The 15,649-nt window shown below is 29.9% G+C and overlaps 2 protein-coding genes across 2 annotated transcripts in view; one reads left to right on the top strand and one right to left on the bottom strand.

Moving 5' to 3' along the window:
• Window positions 1-11,815, bottom strand: part of LOC139486747 (uncharacterized) — a 36,029-nt gene extending 24,214 nt beyond the window's left edge. Inside the window, exon 1 of the mRNA XM_071271680.1 lies at window positions 11,721-11,815. The gene's annotated coding sequence lies outside the window, so the exon portion shown is untranslated. The remainder of the gene's footprint in view (window positions 1-11,720) is intronic.
• Window positions 1-15,649, top strand: part of LOC139486744 (arginine--tRNA ligase, cytoplasmic-like) — a 116,326-nt gene that overhangs the window by 69,832 nt on the left and 30,845 nt on the right. The gene's annotated exons all lie outside the window — the stretch shown is intronic.

The following is a 15,649-nucleotide window of genomic DNA, read 5'->3' as shown; positions in this document are numbered from 1 at the left end:
TTCACAGTCCATTGCTAAGTTTTAAGTGTTTGTGTTTTGGTCTCATTTTCTTTATTTATAAACAGTAAGTCATATATATTTGTAATATTGAAGAATTGTTTGCCTGGCATGGTTCAATATGTTCAATAAGGCATTGTTTACCAGGTGAGCGATTCAGGCTCTTGAGAGCCTCTTGTTTACAAGATTCACATTGATTTACTATATTTGTTCTCTAACTCTTTGTAATAATTACTTCTAGGATTTTTGATCAAATCTTTTACAGCACCTGCTCACCATAGTTTATTGATATTAAAGTAGATAAGATACGAAATTTGAGCAAGTATGTAACCGGTATGGTTTTAGAATTTCTTATGACCTTGTGGGGCTTGTCACCTTTATTATGAATATCAAAACTCCTCAAGCATTGTCAAAGGAATATATTTCATAATATCAGAACTGGATCTGGCCCTTTTATACAGTTAAGATATAAATTACTGGTTTTAATACAATCAACACTGTAAGAATCATTCGTTTCAAGGTCTTAATTTTCATCTTGAATGTGAACATTTTATTTATATCTATGTTAAGGTAGCTAAAGGTGTTTTTTCCACCATCTTGGATTTTGAAATAGCAGATAACAATTGGTCTAGATCTTTAATGAAATGCACAAATTTTCAGAGTAAGTATGTTATTCATGTGTAAAATTGCTCACGTTGATATAGAAAATTATGTGTTTTATAATATTTATGGTGGTATTTTTACAAAAAACAAAATGTTTTTGTTTGATTCATTTTTTACCAACTTTGCCTCAGAAGGGTAGATAACTAAGATGTAAGGGAACTTAACTCAGGTAAAGAAACTTTTACAATAGGATCTGTTGTCTGTTGTGAAGTTACATATTTCATTGTGTAGCAAGAAAATGAGCATGGTGACCCAATTCTTTTTTTTTTTTTTTTTGTTATCTGAAATCATTCTATTAATAGAGCTATCTTCGCATATTTTATCTTTAAATTTTATTGTGTAGTTTATTTTTTATCACACAAAGTTGGATTTCCCATGCATAATCTATACAAACTGACAATTTAGCACAACCTGTAGGCTGTAGTGTAAAAAAAAGCCCTGTGACCCATCTTTTTTTATCATATTTTTGGAAAAGCATTACATTAACTTAATTTGAAATTCAGACACACCATCTTATTGAAAAACTCAAGATATATTAGGAAATTTGAAATTAGTGGTGTTCATATTAAACCTACAACCATGCTGAAATCCTTGAAGGAGTCAAAGTAATTGCATGAATGCATTTTCTCTATTTAGGTGTAGAAAAATATGTAAAGATAGAAAATAATTTGAAGGTTGAGAGATTTTGTATAAATGTTGTAAAACTAATTAAGTGAGTGAATAAATTAAGTTGGATGCAATTTGGAGTATGAAGACAAAGACCAAAAGACTGAAAGACTTAAATGATTAAAGTCGAGAGACTTAAATAATTAAAGTCACATTTATCGAGACATTATATTTGATTCAAACATTTTGAGACAATATTGTGTGGGATGTTTAACAGTGATTGTGGAAATTAAATTATGATCATACTAAGCAACAGCTTGTACATTATCTAAGCTTTGTAAACATTTCTCTTGTCTAAATGATCATAACAGTTTCTTTAAGATGTGAAACACATTAGTTAATGATGACAGAACTTAATTATTAGATTTTTTAGTCTATCAATTATTATGAGGTTACATAACTTCATTAGAGATATATTTGTTTCTGTTTAAGTTGTTTGCTTGTGAGCCTTTGATGACAGCTATATATGTTGCATCTTCAGTCTTTTTGGTATATATTGTTTATTTTGGTTGGGTTTTTTTTTTTTCTTTTCTTTTAGCTGCTTTGCGTGGGAAAACAGTTGAGAAATATTTTTGTTTTTTGTTTTTGGTGTATGTCTTCAGTACCTCATTACCAATATCAATAACTTAATTATAAATTCTTCAGTTCTTTGTTTAATGATGGTTTCTTCTTCTTTTTTTCAGCCAAACCTCATTATGGAGCACAATGCTTTCATTTCATGAGGAGACCCTTTCAACATATTTTTGTTGCAAGGATGAAATGGCTGACTCATGTCTAGCAATTGCTTTCATTTCTAGACTGGCAGCTGACTCACGTTTTCCACTTACTCTTCATATCTTATCTTTTTACAAAAATTCTAAATACTTTATTTTATAATAGTTTTTTCTTGCTTAAAGTAATATGAAACAAGTGACTGGTGAAAAATAATGTTTATCCAATTCACCAGATTTTTACGAAAAGGGTCAACCTAAGGTCACTTGGATACAGAAATATGTCTGCAAATTTCTTCCTGGAAGCACTCAATTTAAAAGAGTAAACTGCTTCTAAATGTGGACACATTAAAGAACCCTATCTTCAGACAAAAGTATATGTACATAAGTTTTATAATGAAAACTATCCATTTAGTTATGAAAAACATATATATGCATTGTTTTTTTTTAATTTGAGGTTTCATATGACTTTAATGTATGAATTATTTGCCTCCCAATAGACATGAGTTGATTTCTAGTATGGTACTGTCTACAAGGATGTCAGTAGCAGATCAAGCTAACGCTGGGTTCAACTCCCCTGACTTCTACTGAAATTTCAGGCTGAGGACTTTGAAAATTTCATGAATTTTTAATTTCAGCTCTATGTTTCCAATTAAGATCAAGGTAATATAACTATATATAGTTAATAAAATTTCACTTTTTAAATGTCAAAAACTGCATGAATATTTAGAAATGGTATTCTCTAAATTTAGTCTCACTAGAACTTCCAGTGACACCTTTCCATGCAGTATTCAAAATTTGGGTCAATTTGTAGAATTATAATAAAAAAAAAGTCGCAGATTCAGGCTTTCCTGCATTTTATGGACATTTTATAGCAATTTACTCCCAATTCTATTTTATCTTTATCCCTGCATTCAAGGGATTTCTCTTCAAAAGAGTTTTTAAAAAATCTAAAAAATTGTGTTAACAGCTTTTTCAATGGTTCTGCACGTCTGCTTTTACGCCTGAGAGTTAAACTAGAACAAGATTAACTGTAGTAAATGCAATTTCCTTTTAAACCAATTAATCAAGGAGATTAAAAGGTTTTAAAAGTTCCATTATGGTTAATATATCACTATGTTCATTAACTTAATATTTTTTTAATTTTAAATATTAATCTGATTTTTCAAAAATGCTATATTTCACCATGGAGATAACAACTGCATGTTATATCTTTCTGATAGAGTTTGAAAGAAAATCAATACTCTGAGCTCGCATATGAATCTTATATTCTGTAAGATGCAGAGAGTCATGCTGTTCAGGATGCACTTTATAGTTTCCACAATAAGATGCAGATTAAGCTTAATTTAAATAAGGACAATCATCTCAGCGTTTTTGTTTCAAGAAACGTTGACATGGGGTTTAAATTGGGATATTTTAAGACACCATTTAAATTCATTGCCTAATTATCAAACCGAAATTATCAGAGTCTTTATAAAATATTGTTAATTATTGCATGGAATGGCATACATTGATTGAATCATGCAGATTGATAATACAGTTAAGTTGAAGGCAAAATATGTTTATTTTGATGAGCTTGAAGGCTTTTTTCTTCAGGGGGTTGCCTATCTTATGGGGATTTTTATTAAAGGGGGGAGTTGCTGATTTTGAAGATAGTTTGATTCTTAATTGAGAGTACAATGTAGTAATTTTCCTTTATTTTATGGTTTTTAACATCATAGAATCTGATATTCAACAAATAGCTTTCAAAATGTGTTGTTTTAGCAATGTGCAAAACAGAACTTATAATGATTCAAAAACCCTTATCCCAAAAATCTCCACTTTATTTACTTTATATCTTGCTACTTTTGCAATGACTCACAACTGAAACTCATACATATACAATTAATATAATTCTGCCACTTGTCAGCTATAGTCATGGAGAATAACTCCTTCAGATTTTGAAGACTTTAAGATTCAGTTCTATACCATGAATACTGCTTGACCCCTTTTTGAAGATAAAAAATGAAAGATAATAATCCAGACGGTATATTATAACTCATCAGTTGAAAAAGGTCAGACAAAAGATGATAACCATAGAAATTACTACAATAAGACCAACAATAGGTCTCAAAACAGAACATAACATTAAGCAAACAAACAGTGTACGAAGGTTTGTGCTGAGAATATAGATTACATTATAATTAGCCTTTTATAACACAACAATAATCTAACAGAACCTCCCAGGAATAAATAAGTGTGACTGTCCATCTGACTTTGCAGCTTTGAAGATAGAATTTCAATAATTGCATCATTATATTCTCAAAGTATCTCACTGTCTGACACAATATTGTTCACAATAGAATAGAATCAACGTGGGATTAACAAGTTTCAAAATTCAAAATATTGGTAGGTGTTGACAAATTATTGTGTCAATGCTATTTTCGTTATACAATTATATAAAAGTCTATTTTGTAGAAAAAAGATGTAAAAATTATGACACTGTGTGGTATAAATCTGGTTCATTCTTAATTTACAAAATTATTTTCGTCAAATATAATGCATGGTTCCTTTTGAAATACAATCGAAAATGAAGAAAAAACACTAAGGTGAATGCCCTTTTCTGTCAGGCCTTTGAACAGTCATTTTGGGCTACTGTTAGTGCCAATAAATTGGTTAAGCTACATGTAATCTTGAATTGTCAAAGCATTCTTATAGTGATTTGTCAGAGTTCTCAAATAATTACTGTTTCTATTTGGGTTTTTTTTAATGAATTTAACGTGGTTTTTATCATCAATAATAAAAATGTACATTTTGATAGTCATGCACCAAAAATTGCTGTTTACTTCACTTGGCAAGATATTTTATGGTTTTTTTTTTGTCATGAAGGTAACATACCCCTCATAACTACCCTCTTATACATCAGATAATTGGGATTTAGTATTGGCCCATTACATACAATGTATATGCTCTTTAGATAAAAATTTAGAAAAACTCACCACAATCCATATAATTAAAAGCTTCTGATGTCATTCACAAATACTGCTATATTGTATGTATTATACACTCATCATTTTAAAACCTTATACTATCTATAGTTGTTCAAACTTAAGTGCTTCCTTTTGAGTATTATTCATAAATACATATTTGTTTAATTTGTAATTTCATCACTCTTAATTGAAAAGGATACTGTTTGAATATATCTTTTATCATCTTTTATGATATATTGAAATTTTTTTAGAACAAAATCTCAATATCTTTGTCACTTGCATGTAAAAAGGTTTTATATCAGTTGATGTTTGACAACATAGTTAGAAATCTGAAAAATCTGGAGCATTTCAAAAAAATAATCAATGGACTTCATTAAGAGACCAATTAATATTTTATGATCATTTATTCAAAGATTATGAAATTAAAGCAATTTTGTTATTTTTCTTCCCCTTTCCGTAGCGTAGGGGTAATTAAGTCTTACAGGCTAATGTCCAATAAAATGATATCCTTCCGTATGTCCCCAAATTGGTTTCTTTTCCCCTAACTTAAGTTTGACTGCAAAAATTAAACACAGTGCTAATAACAACAAAACACAGATAATTTTGAATTTTATAGGCGTCACTTTTACCTTTCGAGAGTATTATGCCCTTTACATATCATTTTCATTTTCTAAAAAGTTTGCCTCTGCTTCATGTTTTGAATCTTATATATAAAGCTTAATACCACAAAACACTAATTAAAATCAAGTTTTGAATTTTAGTGGCATCACTTTTACCTTTCTCGAGTTATGCCCCTTTACAAATTGAAAAATTAATTGATTTTTTGGTTTCCGTTTTCTTCAACTTAAGTTAACCTCAACCAAACGTTTTGAAACTTAAACACAATGCTTATTTATACAACAAAATCAGATCAAGTATGAATTTAGGTAGTGTCACTTTTGTCATTTTCATGTTATGTCCCTTTATCATGCTAAATGCAAGTTGGGGCACTCATCAGTGTCCCATGAACACATTCCCCATTTTTTTGTCTGGGGAGATGAGAATAGAGTCCCTTGAATATTAAACTTTAAGGGCACAAGACCAATGACTTTATTTGTTTCTTTTCTCTGCAAATACCATGACATTTAACAAAGTAAGTGCAACAGAAAGAAACCTGCTAAACTAAGATTGAATTACAGGTCAAGTCATTCAAAATAATGTGTCCAGTTGGTCAACTCTAAGTTGTCTGTCTTTTTATATGTTGAATATATATGCCAATTAAATAATCATCATTTGCAGTTTTTCATATCAAATGTTGAGACAAATTTTAGGCTCTAAGTAATTTGCATAACAGAAACTGTAAATTGTAACTTCCCCATTTATTGCTCTTCTGTTTAGTTAGTTTCTACAAAATCTATTTAGTGCAATCATATGGATGGAAAGAATTCCAGTTTAAAAAATGCAATCTGGAAGCATTATGATAACGAATGATGCAAGCTGATTACCATGAATGTAATTAATTTCCAAAAAGATGAAAAGTCAGGTGTCAAGGGAAATTTTCCAGTCTTACTATAAAAAAATTGTTTAGCTTAAAATATAACAGATTTGTGTATGAAATGTTCATCTGGTAAAAACTGATTGTTATGACATTACAATAAAATACAACCATTTAATAGCACAAATGATTTCATTCTGTGCAATAATAAAAAGCTAATGTATTTATAATTGATTTTTAAATTGTTTGGTAAAACTAATGATTTATAAAACATACATGTTGAGACAAAGAGCAGGAAACTCTTCATACAAAACTACCAACATTATTTTTATTTTAGAAATGATTTATTTTCCTGTTGTTGAAAGTTTAGTCTTGTTTAGGATTCTCTCCCCTGATTGCATAGTTACTGTATTTACATGCAGTTTACTGACTTCTTATCATGTATAGAAATATTTTAAATTACAAAATTTTAAATTTTCTAAGACTTATCTGGGAAGCTAAAAGTGAGAAAAAAAAAAATGATTTTATATGTAATGAGGTCAGTTGTTCTGATCCCTAAAGTGACCTTTACCTTAGGTATGACAGTTATAATGATGCTTCTGAAGTTGGAAATATTTATATTCATCTATCAATTTTGGTATTCACAAATAACCATCCAGTACGTGATTATCAGGGAAATTTCCACCCACTTGGCCTCTTGTAGCATTAAACAGTTCACCCGTCAATAATCTTATAAAAAAATCTGACATTGAATTTGATCCAAAGTTAGCATTATTCAAGGGATACTTATTAATACTAACAGTTGATGATGCAGTACTTAATCTATTAACAGTGACTTGACTGTTAGTGTTGCTCTTCACCAATTGCAACTCATTCAAAATTTTGACCAAATTGCAATTTGTTTTATTAAACCAAATTGTTCAACTGGTCAGAATTTTGAACAAATTGAATCAGTCAAAATGTGAAAGTGCAAGGTGATATCGCGATCGATAATATAAAACATACTTACAATCCTAAATGATTTTTGACCACTTTAATGATATTGTGACAAAATCAGTCGAACAGTTTGTATAGGTATATTATAGTCATTACCATGTTAAAGGTAAACTCTTGTTATTGATTTGCTATAAAAATGTCCAAACTAAGCTTTCATAAAGTTTTTCTTTCGAAAACTATTCTATATTCATAAGAATCAGCTATCATTTTAAATAAAACATCATATATTCAGTAAAATATGTGTGAAATAACAATATATGCTAATGAAAAGTTATTCTTTTAAATAAAGACTTTTTAAAAGAAAAAATGATTATCTCCCCATGGAAACTTCCTACAAACATATTGTAATTCACACATATTTTACTGAATATGAAATGTCTTAATTGACATAATGTCTGATTCTTATGAACATAGAATAATTTCCAAAGAAAAAAAAACTATATGAAAGCTTAGTTTGGACATTTTTATAGCAATTCAAAATAGCAAGTTCACCTTTAGCATGGTAATGACTATAATATACCTATACAAACTGGTATTGTCACAACATCAATAAAGTGGAGTTAAAGTCTTATAGGATTGTAAGTATGTGTTATTGTATCACCTTGCACTTTCATGACTTGGCTGTTGCTTTCTTAAGCAGTAATTGTTTAAATTTCTGACCAGTTGAACAGTTTGGTTTTATAAAACAAATTGCAATTTGGTCAGAATTTCGAATAAGTTGCAATTGGTGGAGAGCAACACTAACAGTCAAGTCACAGTAAAAAACACTGAAAGTAATAACCTCAATTTTATTTATAGGACATATGAACAGTGCTATCTGTTTGTCAATTTTACAAAATATATTTATATATTGATATACCCTGTGGAAACAGAGTTTTTCAAGGGGGTATATAGAAGTTACCTTTTCCATCCATCTGGACGGATATATCCTCCCCCCAAACAAAATGGAGGGGGAATGTGCATAAAGGAATATAATATTTGTCCCACATGTTTAAATGGAGTTAATCTACTTCACATTACTCAGTATTGCAATACATGGAAAAAGTCTACAGTAACTTAAGGAACTACACTCCTCATGTTTTTGAACTTTTGCTAGATATTTGGAATCCTCTGGTTTTATCCATTGTAGTGCCATTAAAAAAAAGCCCATTAACTCCTACTTTTCTTTTTCATTATTTGATTAAACATAGTTTAACATATTTAATCTTTGAAAATCTTATAAAATCCCAGTTTTTGAAAGAAAAAAGGTGTCAAATTCTATGTAAAATATATGAAAAGTCTAGAGAGAATTATTTCCCGCCAAATTTTCAATGGCTTATATCTCGAAAAACAAGCACACTCACTCACTGACCTATAATATTTTTTTGCTTATATACTATCAATATATAAAAGACTTTTTAAAAGCTTGTTAATTTGAAACAGAGTTAGTAGCGAACATCCTTAAGGCTCAGGCTCGCGGGTATAAGATTTTCAGAAAAAAATTAAATATTTATTTTTCATTACAAATTTTATTAATTTCCTTAAGTAGTTGTTACTTTATCATATGGTACAAAAATCATTCCAAAAAATCAATTCGTGTTGGCCCCAGGTGACTTAAAATGTAAATATCATTGAAAAGCTCCAAATTATCTCCCTTTGGTGCAAACATTTTTTGGCATTAAAATTGAAATATCTTTTTTAACTCATCAGTGACCTATATTTTTTATTGTTGTTTTTGAATAAGCTGTACATAAACTAAATAATTGTAAAACATAAGCGATTTCTGTAATTTAGTTCTTTTTTTTATTTCGATATCTGACTGCTTTTTCTCCTATTAGTTCAACAGAAAAAAAGGACATTAACAAAAATGTATGCTTCTTTCGAAGGCAGACTGTAAGCGTAAATGAACGGTGATCCCAGTTTTTTATTTCATTTTTCTATTAAGTATAAGATCATAATGCTCATTTATAGAAAAATATAGCGAAATCTTATATTAAATAAAAAATTTGATTTAGACACGCGAGCCCCCTTAAGCAGGGTTTCAAGAGATCATCATAAGCAGCAGTGATGATGATGCTCTCAGTTATAGTTAATTATTCTGTGTCTTGTAATTATATTAACTATAATTGTGGTCATATCTTGCACTTAATGACCTTAATTTAGAATATTGGTAACTTCCAATTCTGGGATTAGAAAATTAACTTTTAAGAATGACTAAAAATTTGCACAAACTTCTTTTTCTTCTTCATATTTATGTCAGAAACTTCTAGGATCTTAGCAGAATCTTGTGACTGTTGTTTGTAGAATATTAAATGATCTGTTTTACTGCAAGTTGCCAAACATAACACTCATTGGTTTGTTTGTCATATGATAAAAGTATTTGTACAACTAAACACAATATGAGAGTGTACTTTAAATAATTGAATATCCTAATGCAGGTACCTGTATGATATGTTTTTTTTTCAAATTTTGTCTGCAGTTTGTTCTGTTTTTCAATAATGCACAGCTTTTTTCTGTTGAATTAATTTCTATATAAAAAAAAGAAGACATAATTGACCCAGATAAGATAAGCAAATATGATCACTGTATTGTTTTGTGTTGTGTTGTTTTGTTTGCAATGCTATTTGTTTTTCAAATGGATGACTAGATACAAAACTTTATTAACTAAGTGTTGATGAGGTAAAATATTAATATTTGATTCAAGATGCAAAGAAATTGAAGCATAATTACATGTATTAGACCAATTGTTGCTAACTTCTATATCATTTGGTCTTTGTTGGGGAGTTGTCTCATTGGGAAATTGAATCATACCACATTTCTTAATTTTAAAATTGAATATGTAAAGGAAAGCCTGTTAGGAATCCTAAAAGATTATATAATACTCTTATGTTTGGTGTGGTGTTTTAAGGAACCTTGATGCTTTTTGAAGAAAGAGTGGTTGTTTGAAATATGTTGTGTAGAATCTCTAGTGGTATTATATTCAAAATTTGCTTCACTGATCCAATAACATTTTTCAGAGAAATAGTGAAAATTACTTGGTGCTTGCTGAATATTTTAAATTACTGTAAGTTATTAATTTTGGTTGCCTTTGATCCTCCGGGGTTTATTGACTGCAATATTACACAGTATATTATATTGAATAAGGTTTCAGATATTGAAAAAATTGTGTTTCAAGTTCAGTTTTATAACAATGTGATCATTTATTTATATTATTTATTTTAACAACATCAGAACAGTCTATTTCTGGATTGTCATTAAATGCTTTGTGTTTATTTGATCTAGTGGTGTCACAGAGTTTACCAGAACAATCAGCATGATAAGTTGTCCAGTCTTGTCTATCTGAAGATTAATAAATTTCTTTTCAAGTCAGATAGAGTTTTATTATGAAAAATCCAGAAAAGGAAAAAGATATTACAATGGCTGTATCTGTTATTCATTTAACAGTTGTTTTAAGTTCTTGTGAAAAATTTAATGGGAAAGAAATAATTTTCATATTTTTGTAGTGGTCTCTCTTTTTTTTTTTTATCAAAATAGTAGAAAATTACCTGCTTTTAATTGTCCTTATTTTGAAATTCAATCTCCATATCCCCTCACTTTGTACTTTTATCAGTATATTTTCTTAATGTAGAAATATTGAGAAATATCAAAATTTGACGGTTATAATTAACAAATTCATATTTAATTTTGCCAGGAATAAAATTTGGCATTTGAGCTTTAACCAGTATAGAAAAAATGTTATTGAACAATCACAGTCAATGATGGTTTTTATATACCAATGCAGTCTTATTGAGTGATAAAAAGTTACATTGCAACATTTTGTTCTCACAGTAGTCACTATACAGCTTTGCAAAGATATACCATTCACAACATTTGAACACTTCAATCACATCTATTTTATCATTTATATTAATAAGAAGATGTGGTATGATTACTGATGAGACAACTCTTGACATTAGAGAACAAATGGCACAGAAATTAACAGGTATAGGTCACCGTATGACCTTCAATAATGAGCAAAGCCCACACCGCTATATTTTTCAAGAATAGCTGCATCATCTTTACTAGGTTATATTTCTTTAATTTTTAATCCATTTAAAAAAAAATTGTAAAGAATATATGTTTCTGAAGTCTTCTGTTGAAAAGATATATCAAGGTTAAAAATAATCAACAATTTCATCAAACAAAGTATAGAATTACCCAAATCAATTATAAAAATATGATTTATAAATTAACCTTGCTATAAGTCTTAATTGATTAATAACTTACCTTTCATTGTTATATCTCACAGCTTCAGTTAAGATGGAGATAATACTGATTGATTGACAGGCTAAATTATCTCTCACTTATAATCACATTAAGTAGTAAGAGATTATCATTAACAGTGAGAATTATCAAGTTATTTGTTTAGATTCCATAAGTTTGCCTGACAATCTGCTTTAGCTTATAGCGTTAATGTAGTTGTGGTGTCCCTTTCTTAAAGGTTAAATGATTGGGGATTATTTTAGAGGTGATGAAGGGAAGAATTAATGCAACAAGTTTTCAACATGAACATTATACAATTACTGTCTTTTGATGAGGTACATATTTGGTTGTATTGACTTTTGAAAAACTTGATATTCACAGAGGCCAATGGTCGAGGTCAATATGATTTTTTTTTAGCAGCATAATGTAACATATTTATCAGGACTAGAACTGATGATGATGTTACTGATATGATTATAAATCCTGCTTTGAACATGCAGAGATTTTTAATCTGTTAGTTCACAATTTTTAACTAGTCTACAAGTAGACTTGTCACCCTACCTGGACACATCGATCTGACTCCAGGACAATCACATTTTTCACTGGCTCCTAAGAGCCTGGTTGGTCAGCAAAGAATCAGCAATTACCAATTTCCACATTTTTGACTTGACCTTCATCCAGAACCAACCAAAGAGTTCTCACCCGTTGACTAAGCATTTATACTCATGATCTTTCAATATAATTTTTTTCTGAAAACAGCCATGGCAGTCGAAAAATTACATGTATAGATAACCCATGTGGAGCAGTTTCTGCTTACTCTTCCGGAACATCTGAGATCACCCCAGTCTTTTGTTTTCTATTATTGTTGTGTTTTTTTACTATTGTTTGTCTGTTGATCTTAAAATCTATTTAGCCATGATGTTGTCAATTTATTTTCAACTGTTGAAAAGAAATTTTCCATCACTATTGAAAATTGAATTGCGTTCTGTTCCTTTGTCATTGTTTACATTCATCTCAAGTAGCACAGTATCGGCCCTACTTATTATGTTTTATACACTACATAAATAAAGCGTAAGTGAAGGGTAAATATACACTGCTATATAAATAAATAACATGGGTGATTTACAAGTATTTATAAAATGCTTCAAAATGCTGCAGTTTTTCAAGATATAGCTATTTTAGTCACAATTACAGCTTAATCATGAAAAAGTAAAATCACAAAAATACCGAACTCTGAGGAAGGAAAATTCAAAACAGAAAGTCCCTAATCAATTTCTATTATATATATATAGACATTAGAGTCTTAATATATATATAATGACAAGAGGAGAGTTTACAATGAAGGTTAACATCATACAGACTTCTTCATTGCATTAAAGTCTGTCAAATAAAATGTATGAATATTGCATGTTTATATTCTATAGAAAATCTTATCAAAAGTTTTTAAAGCACAGATGCAGCAGAATTTGGTGAAAATGTGTATTGTTATAAAAATCGGTTAATAAGACTAATTAGACTACTTCAGTTATATAATACTTGTCAATACCACGTGAATGATAATTGGAAAAATGTAAATGAGACATGTTTTAAATATATAGGTTAAAAAAAAAAATAAGAGAAACAAAATTATTAATTTATCTCAAACGCAACTGAGAGGATGAGTACGGTATTGGTTTGATGAATTGATGATTATATCGGGACTCTGCTTCTTCATGATTGAAATAATTGATGTTTTGCTCGTTTATGTTCAAATTACCGTATGAACTATTTCCATTGCTCTATGTCGTAACTTTCCATTATGAATACTAATGATATATACAAACACTTCATTGGCGGATCTAGAACTTTTCATAAAGGGGGGGGGGGTGTCAGGCCCCCCGCGCCCACCTTGGATCCGCCTATGCACTTACACCTTAAAAGGGGGTTTGGGTGGCCAAGTGGTCTGAGAAGTTCTACCACTATAATCACTGGCCAGTCAACACCGTGAGGTTGTGATTTGCAACTCAGCTTGTGTGGGTGCACATGATCCCAATCTTAATTAGCTAGGATTGTCTGTTTTTCTATCGAGCATAAGTATTTTCTTCTGGGCATTTTGGCTTCCTCCTCCATATAAACTGAACACTAAGCAACAGTTCAAAAGTGGCATTTGAAAGTGGCATTTAAACACCAACAATCAATAAATTACCCCTTAATACTTTTATGTTTATTTATAGAGCTTTTAATTGCCATCACTTTGCACTTTCTAAATAGCCTTGAAAGCTGTTTCTGTCTGAAACAAATTAATGGTGGCTGCATCATGTTGGGAGACACAGGAAAAAAGTTCTTCAAAGTAAAAGGTTTTTTGTGAGGCACTCCACAAAATGTACTTTTTGGTGTCTATTCCATCATCTTATATGACCATATTAAGTAATGGCCAAGTTTGACATTAAACCATGTGGGAAACATTTTGAAAAATTTTCCTTCAATTGATACCAATCCATTGTGAGAAATAAAATTAAGAGACCTATGATCCATCTGCTTGTATGGTAAAATTTATTTGAAAATATTAGAACAACTTCCTCATGAAAAGCTTTGATATCTTTAGAAATGTTTATATCCTGTATTTTATCAAGTTTTGACACCTTTTAGCCTTTTTATACTGGTTTCACCTTTTAGCCTTTTTATACTGGTTTAACTATATTTGTCTTCTTTATAATCACTATATTTAGTCAAAGCCATATATATAGACACTGACATCTTTGTTCTAATGTTAAATTCATGCAGCTGTTACTCAGATTTGATCACAGATTTATGAGTTTAGGGAAATAGGGAAAATCAAGTCAATATTCAGGCATATGGGAGTGGTATTAAATTGTATCTAACAAAATCATATGATTATAAATTAATCACGATTTTTTTTCTTTAACTGGGTCATTTGTCCAGGACCTGAACTTACGGGGCTGCTGAATCCTTTTGTCTGTTACTTTAAGTAAATGTTTTCTCTTTATGCGTAATAATAACCTATGAGGTATAGAATGATTATTAAAATGTCCTATAACAGAAACAATTCCATGTCTTGAGATTCACAAACATCCAAAGGTTTCTCAAGTTTTTAAATTTATATAAACAGTTAGGAATACATGAGATATTTGCCAGTGGATATTGAGCAAACAACCATCAATCAAGTTGAGGTGTCAGTAAGTTACTGTGGTTTTAAGACAGCAATCCAAGTAAACAAGCAAACCAACAACAAAAAAAAGACACAAAAAGATATAGTGGATTTTGCAATGACAAAAATCGGTCTTTTGAAGTTTCCTATCTCAGGACACTTAATAACATCAAATAAGTCTGGTCTATCACAGGAAACCTGATGACATCTAATAAGTCTGGTCCATCACTGCATATACATTCAAATAAGTTTTATGCATCACTGGCAGTAAATATTAACATCAAATAAGTCTGGTTGTCACTGTATACATTTTAAAATCAAATAAGTCTTGTCCATTACTGGACACATAATTATGGCATCAAGGCAGCCTTGTGCATCACTAGACACTATAGGGTACTGACACAAGGACATATTATAAAGAGCCCTCACTACATGATATAAATGGAGGTTTATTAATTAGTGATGCCAGATAGACATCTCTTTGATATTCTTTGACATTTTGACAGTGATGGTCTAGACAGATGATGGACAATGTCCAGCATCCACTGTTACAGACATATTATAAGACTAAGTGAACTATTGTGTGTAATTTTTACATTTAAAAGGAGTAAATGTCTGTTTATAAATTATTCAGAAATCCACCCACCCCCCCTTTTTTTTCTCTCTTTTTAAGTAAAGGATGACATTATATTTATATGCTAAATGAAAAGCATCTTTAGGTGCAATATAAAGAAAAAAGGGTTATTAATTGATATGCACTGGGTTTAATGTCATGTTCACTTACATGTTAGTAAAGATAAAATGG

The sequence above is a fragment of the Mytilus edulis genome, chromosome 8 (genome assembly GCF_963676685.1).
Source record: "Mytilus edulis chromosome 8, xbMytEdul2.2, whole genome shotgun sequence".
Classification (NCBI taxonomy): domain Eukaryota; kingdom Metazoa; phylum Mollusca; class Bivalvia; order Mytilida; family Mytilidae; genus Mytilus; species Mytilus edulis.
This window is presented reverse-complemented; position numbering and strand designations above follow the sequence as displayed.